Here is a 9,227-nt window from a genome sequence, read left to right as displayed (position 1 = left end):
TAGGATCCTCCAAAGGTTCACCTTCTATAGTTGAGAGCTGATATGCCCTAGATCCATATGCTGTTGTAATGATGTAAGGACCAAGCCAATTTGGTTCGAACTTGCCCTTCTTCTCTCTGTCTTGCTGATTTTTGGGGTTTTCTCTGAGAACCAAATCACCTACCTCAAATGTGCAAGGCTTGAATTTGTGATTATAGTTGCATTGTTCCTTGACTGAATGATATGTAACTCGAGTGACTGTCTTCCTTGATAAGGGAACTGAGATAGAATTACTAATGTGTGGACTACATAGGCCTGCATGCGTGTCACCTGAAGAAGTTTGGGCATCCCTGATAACAAAGTCCTTCAAGGAAGCTCCATTAAAGGTCCATGATGTATCGCCAGAAGGGAAAGGATGTGTGGAACAAGTGGATGATTGATGAAGGCTTATGATTGTGAAAATAAGTGAAAGTAGGATAGCATGATGGAGAAGTAGGATCAACAAGTATGCATTTTGACTTGAAATTTTAGAACTTTTGCCCCTAGTTATTTTGATATTAAGGGAGATCAACTCTTGCTCTTTTTGCTTCATAGGATTTTTATCCTTGACTTTGATTTTTGCAGAGTCCAATAGCTTTTGATTTTGATTTGGACTAAAGGACTTTTCTTTATTTTTGACTTTTATATTTTTTTGTTCATAGCTTGATTTTTTATCTCCAATGAGTAAGGGCTTTTGTAATTCTTGTTGATCCAAGTCTAGGAGAGGAGCGGAAATGGAAGTAGTGGATGATATGGTAAGGCTATGTGATTTATCAAGAGGGATGGCGATACGCTCAATAGATTCTTTGTTGGAACCACTCTTAGGACTATTGATATCAAGAGATGCTTGCACCACTAGAGGAGATTTGCATTCAGACTTAGTAGCCACAACACTAGGTGGTTCATACCCAATTCCTTGGCATTGCAAATTCTTTGTATGTTGTTCTTGTCGACTGAATGTGTTAGGAGATAGTAGGAGTTGATCAACATGAAAGATATACTCACCACATCCCATGTCCTTAAACTTGAACTTTTCTTTGAGCTCTATTTGTTTTGATGTAGAAGCTTTCAATGATTCTGGATCCACATATGCTAATGAAGGAATAACTTCTCTATTAACTGGGATTGTTATTTCTGATCTAGGTCACAGATTGTTGCAATATATGAATGGATTTGGGTCAGCTTTGATGCTCACTTCAACTCCATTATGTGGAAACTTGATGCATCGATGATATGTTGATGGTACTGCCCTCATTTCATGAATCTAAGGACGTCCTAGCAATATGTTGTATGTGAGATCGAGATCAAGGACTTGACAAACTACATCCTTTGTAACTGGCCCAACTCTGAGAGGTAAGGTGACTGTACCCTTGGATGAACGCTCTTCATCATCATATGCTTTGATAGTAATTTTGTTTGTAGAATTCACAGCTTTGTCAGAATATCCCAATTGTTTAATAGTGCTCAATGTACAAATGTTTAGACCAACTCCTCCATCTATCAGGACTCGCTTTATTCGATGTTTGTGTATGAAGGCTTCAACATGTAGTGGTGCATTATGTGGTTGACTTATGGAGGCGTCATCAGCTTCTGTGAATGTAAGGGAGTGTGGAATGGAAAGGTATCCCACCATGGCTTGAAACTGGTTCACGTTCAGATCAATAGGGGTAGAAGTGTCTCTCAAGATTTTGTCAAGAATAGCTTTATGTGCGGGGGATATGCGTAAGAGCTCAAGTATGGAGATGAGCGTGGGTGTCTTCCCTAACTGTTCTACAAGGTCATACTTAGGTTTGGTTGATGAAGAAGTGGTGTTTTTAGTTGAAGCACTTGGCAAAGTAATTTTACCTCGACGGGTTGTAACATAACATTCAGAAGTAGGTTCGAAAGAAGATCCAACACCTTTTAGGACAATCTTGGGTCTCTGAGTAGGATTCTCAGGGTTTTTGTCCTTGATGATAATAGTAGAGACATAATTGTCCATCGAGATGTGATTGATGGTTGAATCATAGTTGTAAGGTGCTCTAGTATAGTTGGTTTGATCATTTGTGGCTTTAGCTTTTCCCTTGTCATGCTTTGGGAATGACTCCTTAAACATCTTATGTTCTTGATTGGATGAGGGTCCCTCAATCTCAATGTCACCTCTATCAATGAGATCTTGTACAATGTTCTTCAGTCGATGACAATTTCCTATCTTATGACCCTTTCTCTTATGAAATTCACAATACTCATCATCATTCCACCAATTTGGTTTAGCCTTTGGTTCATATGGAGGAAAATCTGGAACTGTGATTACCTTGTTTGCCACTAGCTTTTTGAAAATTGACTCAAGTGGTTCTCCCAATGGAGTGTACTTCCTTCGTGATCTAGAAGTTGTTTGAGTATTCACTTGATTGTTTGTAGAACTTGATCCCGAAAAGATGAATTTGGGTCGCACTGTATTGGCATCAACAACACCATCATTGACTGTGTTCTTGTTTTTATTCCAAAATCTTGGCTTGTCTTTTCCTTTAGAGTCATCTTTGTTCTCCTTAAATATCTTAATGACTCCTTGCTCAATTAGGACCTTTTCTGTTGCTAAGCCTTTTTCAATAACGTCCCTGAAGGTGGACAAACAAGCTTTCCTTAGATCATAGCCAATGTCTTTGTTAACGTTTTGTGTGAACATCTCTACCATTTGTTTTTGTGGAATTTCACAAGAGCATCTGCTAGCTAGATTCCTCCATCTTTGTAAAAATGATGCAAAAGACTCTCCCTCTTTTTGCTTGGTGTTGCATAAAGTAGTGACTGATATGTCTGTCTCTATATTGTAGGAGAAATGTTGAATAAATGCCTTTGCTAAGTCACCCCATGACTTAATACCAGGTGGGAGTTGGGAGAACCATTCCATAGCTTGATCACCTAAGCTTTGTGGGAATAATCTCTTCAAATATGTATCTTTTGAAGCTACTTCAATGCAAGCTATGAAAAACTGTCTTATGTGTGCCTTAGGATCCCCTTTTCCTCTATACTTATCAAATTTAGGCATCACAAAGTGTGTAGGAAATGGAGGCATTGGAATGCTCTTGTCGAATGGATAAGGACATATGTCTCTCATTGTGTATGTTGGCTTCGGTGTATTTATGTCCTCCATTTTCTTTTGTAAGTCCCTGATTTGTTGCTCCAAATTGCTCTTAGGTGGAGATCGACTTCTTGGACCATACCCCATGCTTGAGGCACCAATTGGAGGAGGGATGATATTGATCATACACATGTTCATATGGAGGAGGTTTATAGTGATGCTACATATATGGACCACTTGGTATAGATTCATGTTGAGGAACGAAATATCTATTTTGTCCATGTATACCATACTCTATAGGCATGTCATGTTCTAATGTGTTGCCCCCAAATTTGACACGAGGTTTCCTTGTGTCCAAATTTTGAGCATGCCTTTGAATATCCAATTGCTTTGGTGGTTGATCCTTAGCATTTGTATGTGATTGAGCATATCTTTCTGCATAAGACTTCCATAATGGTCTGCGAAGGTGAGTATCATATGCTTGACCATGTGTATGTGGGACCTCTGGTTTTTGAAACAAAGATGATGGTGATTCAGGCACAAGATGTGGTCCTCTATTTCCTCCACTATTAGGCCTCCTTTGATCCATTTTGGAGTGAGTTTGTTGCAAAGGTCGATTTTTCATTATTTGAGACATGTCAAAATCATGAGGTATCTTGGCTCCACTTTGTGCCATCATTTGTAAGAAGTATTGTCTATCTCTCCTCATTATTTCCTCAATCAGTCGATTGAAGCGAGGGTCCATAATGGATTCTTCCACATCTGCTAAATGTACTGAAAAGTTGTCCATATTGTCATTGTGTGTATCATTGTTGTTTGTAGTGTCCATGTTCTCAACATTTGGAATGTTTCTATAGGCATCCATGTCAGGTAATGTGTTATGATCAGTATTGAAAAAGACATCATTGTCATACTCATAAGAACTCATGTTTGCGGACTCTTGAGCCTCTTTAGTTTCTCTCCTAGATTTTTGAAGACGAGTTTCAACCATGAACTAGGTATTGACCAAGATGTGTGAGACTAGATGAAAATGGAAAAAGTATGGAAGACCAAGAGTTGGATGGAGTGTAAATGAATCTGAGGTGTACTTGCAATGTCCAAAGTGTAAGACCAAGTATGTATGTAGTAGAGTAGGTGTGACTTCCAAAGAGAGGATAGTTTCTCTTGATGAGGTAAGTTGACCTTGATTCTAAGTAAGACCAAATGAGACCCAAAGGTGATAGACCTTGATGAGGGACCACTTAGCAAAGTGTTGTTGTATGTAGTGTGTTGACAAAGTATGATGAGGACAAGCAAGTGGCCTTTTGACTCAAGTTTAGACAAGTGTGAATGTAAAGCAAGATGTGAAGCAATGATGGACTATGTGAGACCCAAAGACAAGTTGAATGCTAGATGAAAACCTGGAGAAACAACCTAGGAAGCTCAAGAATTCCGAAACTAATTGCTCTTGTTTGCTCGACTGTAAATTTTTTCCAATTTATGAAGTTGTTGGTTGTGACCAAATTTGAATGTTTGACTATTTTTCGTGACAAGAGGACACAATGTTGATGAGGACTCAATGTTTGCAAGTGTTTAGACTGACAATGACTCCAAGAAAAGTGTGTTGTTTGATGTAAAATTGTTTTGCATACACTTGAAGACACAAAAGACACAATGTTTTGCTATTTGGTCTTGAATGTTTGAATGTTTAAAATAAGTCAAGCACAATTCTTATGGCTGGCCAAGACAATAGTTGTTGATCCCACATGGGGTTTTACCCCCGAGGCTACGCTATTCAGAGCGGATACTTAGATGCTTGACCTCACTGGCTCCACCCTCGACACTCACTTCTCGCATCAGCCAAGCATCAGTCCCCACAAAAAATCCCGTGGTGAACTTTGTATCTCTACTAAGAACCATATGTGTGTGGGCCGCTACCAGAGGTCCGACCTCCTGCCCAACAACTAGAAGGATTTGGGCTTCTAAAACAAAAAGGTGCTAGTAAGGGCATCCGCTCGTGTGGCCATACATGCGGCACTTTCAGCTCTATAAATACAGAAGGCTCCTAGCTGGTAGGGGTTACGCCCTACAACTGATCAAATAAATTTGATCAAACGGGTTTATGGGGAGACATAGTGTCGGTATGAACTAATCAGCACACGTTATTCATAGTTTTCACCATGAATACAGTTATTTATAGTGGTTTGGAAGAAGATGGCTTTTCTTTTGCTACCACTTGGGTCATTCTCTTCTCACTAGTAGTCCTAATGACCACACAGGAAGACAGGCCCTCTAAAGATTAAACAAAAAGAGCCTATTGCTCAAGACACAAAAGACAATAATTCAATTTTAGTGCACCAATTGAAGTGTTTGCTATTCTATGAAAACAAGGCACACAATAAAAATCTAAAAACCCTTGCCAAGGACCTGCAACAAATATTTATTAGTAGTTTGGATTGTTTCAAATGATCACCCCTTCATGCAAGCACACAAGTTAGGTAAATTTTAGATCCAAAAGACTTTATGAAATAAGGGCCTTCAATAATGCGTTTTGTTGACCAATTCAAATACCTAACTCATCATAAAAAAATATCACCTATAAAATTTCAAGAGATTTCCAGAAATGTAAGAAAATCCAAAAAATTTGCTAATTTGCTCCAAAAATTAATTTTTTATGAAAAATCATAAAAAATTCATATAAAATGCAAAATCGATCCAAAAAATCTAAAATTTTTACTGGAGAGTTCTGATAGTCTTCCAAACCTTCATTAAAATTTTTTTGCAACAAATCCAAGTAGTTTGTGAGATATGAGTAAAATAATGCAAAACCCTAATTTTCAAAGATCTGATTTTTGAGGAATGATTTTGCATCAAATTTAAAATTAGAAAAAAATTATTCCTGTGTATAATTTTGAGATATTTCCAAAAATGTAAGAAAATCTAAAAAATTTGCTAATTTTTTCTCAAAATTCATTTTTTATGAAAAATCATAAAAAATTCATATAAACTGAAAAACTGGTCCAAAAAATCTAAAATTTTTATTGAATCCTTCTAATACTTTTCTTGACCTATTAAAAAATTTTGAATCCAAAATTTGAATTCGTTTGTGAGATCTGATCAAAATAAGGAAAAACCCTAATTTTTAAAAATCTGATTTTTAGGGAAATATTTTGCATCAAAATTAAAATCACAAAAAACAGATCCTATGTATAATTATGAGAGATTTCCAAAAATGTAAAAAAATTCAAAAAATTCTCTCATTTTCTCTCAAAATTAATTTTTTATGAAAAATCATAAAAAATTCACAGAACATGAAAATGTGCTCCAAAAAATTTGAATTTTGTATTGTGAGCTCCTCATACTTTTTTCAAACTGCAAAAAAAATTTGGTGCAAAATTTCCTAGCCGTTTATGAGATATGATCAAATCTCTCCAAGATCTTGATTTTTGGTCCAAAACCCTAGCTACACAAGGTTATTCTCCAAATTGTTTTACAAAACAGCAATATAGGGTTAGAAAAATTTGCAAAAAACACAGATCTAACAAAAATCCATGTCCCATCGGGCGTGCCAAAATTTTTATGGTGAAAATGGATAACAATAATAACAAAATTGAAAGGCTAAATGAATTCAACCACCAAACCCTAGCCTAACAACAACAAAGATCCACCATAACATATGAAGATTACCTAAGACAATGCAAATCACATGAAATCACAAAGATTATACCATTACATGTCCAATAGGGTTTTGATCTCCATTCTTCCTATCTCCATTGATCTTGCCTGATATATTTGCTCTCAAATTTTATGTGCACAAGAGCTCAACAAAGAACGAAATGTGGTTGCAAGTAGGATTGTAGTGTAGTCAAGTGCATAAAATGATTAGCTAGGTTGATTAGGGTTTGATAAGGGTTGATAATGAAGGAAGCATCTCCTTATATAGAAGACACAAATATGAAATGGAGGGATAAGATTGAGAGGTGTAAAAGGAGGTCGGCTATGATTAGAGGGTAGGTAGAAGAAATAATAAAATAATGAAAGAGGTAGGTAGTGTAGGAATTAAGAGATGAATGACATGTGTCATGGGTAGAAAAAGGCTAATGAATTAATTAAATAAATAAAGATTCATTTAATTAATAGAAGAAGTGGGATAATTAAATAAATAAATATTTATTTAATTTAGGAAAAGGATAATTTAAATATATAAATGTATTTATTTAAATGAGAAATAAAGCTAGAAGAGGATAAATGAATTAATTAAATAAATAAAGATTTATTTAATTAATAGAAGAATTAGGCTTAGATAATTAAATAAATAAAATATTTATTTAATTTAGGAAAAGGATAATTTAAATATATAAATGTATCTATTTAAATGAAAAATAAAGCTAGAAGAGGATAAATGAATTAATTAAATAAATAAAGATTTATTTAATTAATAGAAGAATTAGGCTTAGATAATTAAATAAATAAAATATTTATTTAATTAGACATGACAATTTTAGGTGTCTACATCTTTATATGTGACTTAAAGTGTTTATAACTATTGTTTTGGATTTATGGTAGTTATGACGAACGTGGTGGGATTCATTATGCTAGCAAGGGTCAAAAAGTGGTCATTTTGAGTTGGCATCCAATACATATTCTATATTGCCCTGCTAACCATTTCCTTTGACCACCAAAAAATTTGCACAACAAACCCAATATTTATGCACAAATGTCGCAATAATCATGCACTATTGGTACCAATAAAGTTGCACAAATTCTCTAATTACTAGCTTTTTTTTCCAACTATTGGGTATACTAATGGGCAACTATTGGCCCACTAGATGATCTTTAGTGGGCTTTATATTAGTGAAATCCAAAGAAATACAATGAACCAAAATGATAAAGAAAAATTCCCAAGCGACGTGATTGTTTAGACCATTAATAATGTAAGATGAACATGCTACTTAAGAAATTTGGAAATATCTTTATATAGTCATACCAAAAGATGCTTGACATTGATCCTAACATTCTAATACATAATATTATCTTAAAGATCTAATGTTAAAAATAAATTATTTAAGATCAAGAAAATTTATCCTAAAATTATTGTAATGACTAAAGAGAAATTAAAAATAAATGAAATCCTGAATCTATAGAATCAATTAATCATTTGCCTTAGTTCTCTAACATAATGATTATATTTACAAAATTTAATGATTATATTTATATTTGCAATTTTAGAAATGACAAGAGAACATCCCCTGAGAATGATTTTCATTTAGTAATGGCATTTGATTTGAAAAATTATAAATACTTATAAAGGACCATAACATTTATCTTAAAAGTATTGAACTTTTGTCAATAAAGGAAAAAGCCACTTGACACAATTTGAAGCAATTGTTTTACATATACTTTCAACGAAGAGAGCATTATTGTGGAGGGACCTACATTGACCCGCATACCTTATCATCAAACAATACATGTGATCGAGTGGGAATTTGTCTATACTAAAGTTAAAAAGCTTTCAATAACCTTTAAAAAATAAAAATAAACATCCTCAGATATTTCTCAACTACTTAACGAATTAAATACACAAAAGGCAACTTTGATGATTGTTAGTCAATATCGAACAATTTCCATCTACTTTATTGTTTTTTTCTAGGTTGGCCAATGCATGGGCTTTAGATAATGAGATTAGTTTTGAGCCTCTCAAATATTTTGTGGTGCTTCGTTTTTTATATTGACTTGTCACACAAGTTAATTGTTTAAATAAATAATATATATCTAATTGTGTATAGATAAGTGGAAGACCACATTTAGTATGATGGTGATGTTGTTTGAGCTTTACAAAACGGAAAAAAAAAAGTGATTTTCACTAGATTCATGGTTGTAAAGTTATTTATGGTCAAATTTATGGTTGTGTATTTGGATGAAATTTTGGAAGTAATAATCATCTTACCATAAAGCATCAAGCATTAAAGTTCATAAATAGCTAAAGATTAAAATAGATGTATATGAGATGGTAGATATCTACAATGTCCCTTAAAATAGATGTATATGAGATGGTAGATATCTACAACGTCCCTTAAAATAGATGTATATGAGATGGTAGATATCTATAGCGTTCCTTATTGTTTTGAATCATTATGCTAGTAAAATCAATAAGGTTCTAAAAAAATTGAGG

This window comes from Cryptomeria japonica, chromosome 7 (assembly GCF_030272615.1).
Source record: "Cryptomeria japonica chromosome 7, Sugi_1.0, whole genome shotgun sequence".
Taxonomy (NCBI): Eukaryota; Viridiplantae; Streptophyta; class Pinopsida; order Cupressales; family Cupressaceae; genus Cryptomeria; species Cryptomeria japonica.
This window is presented reverse-complemented; position numbering follows the sequence as displayed.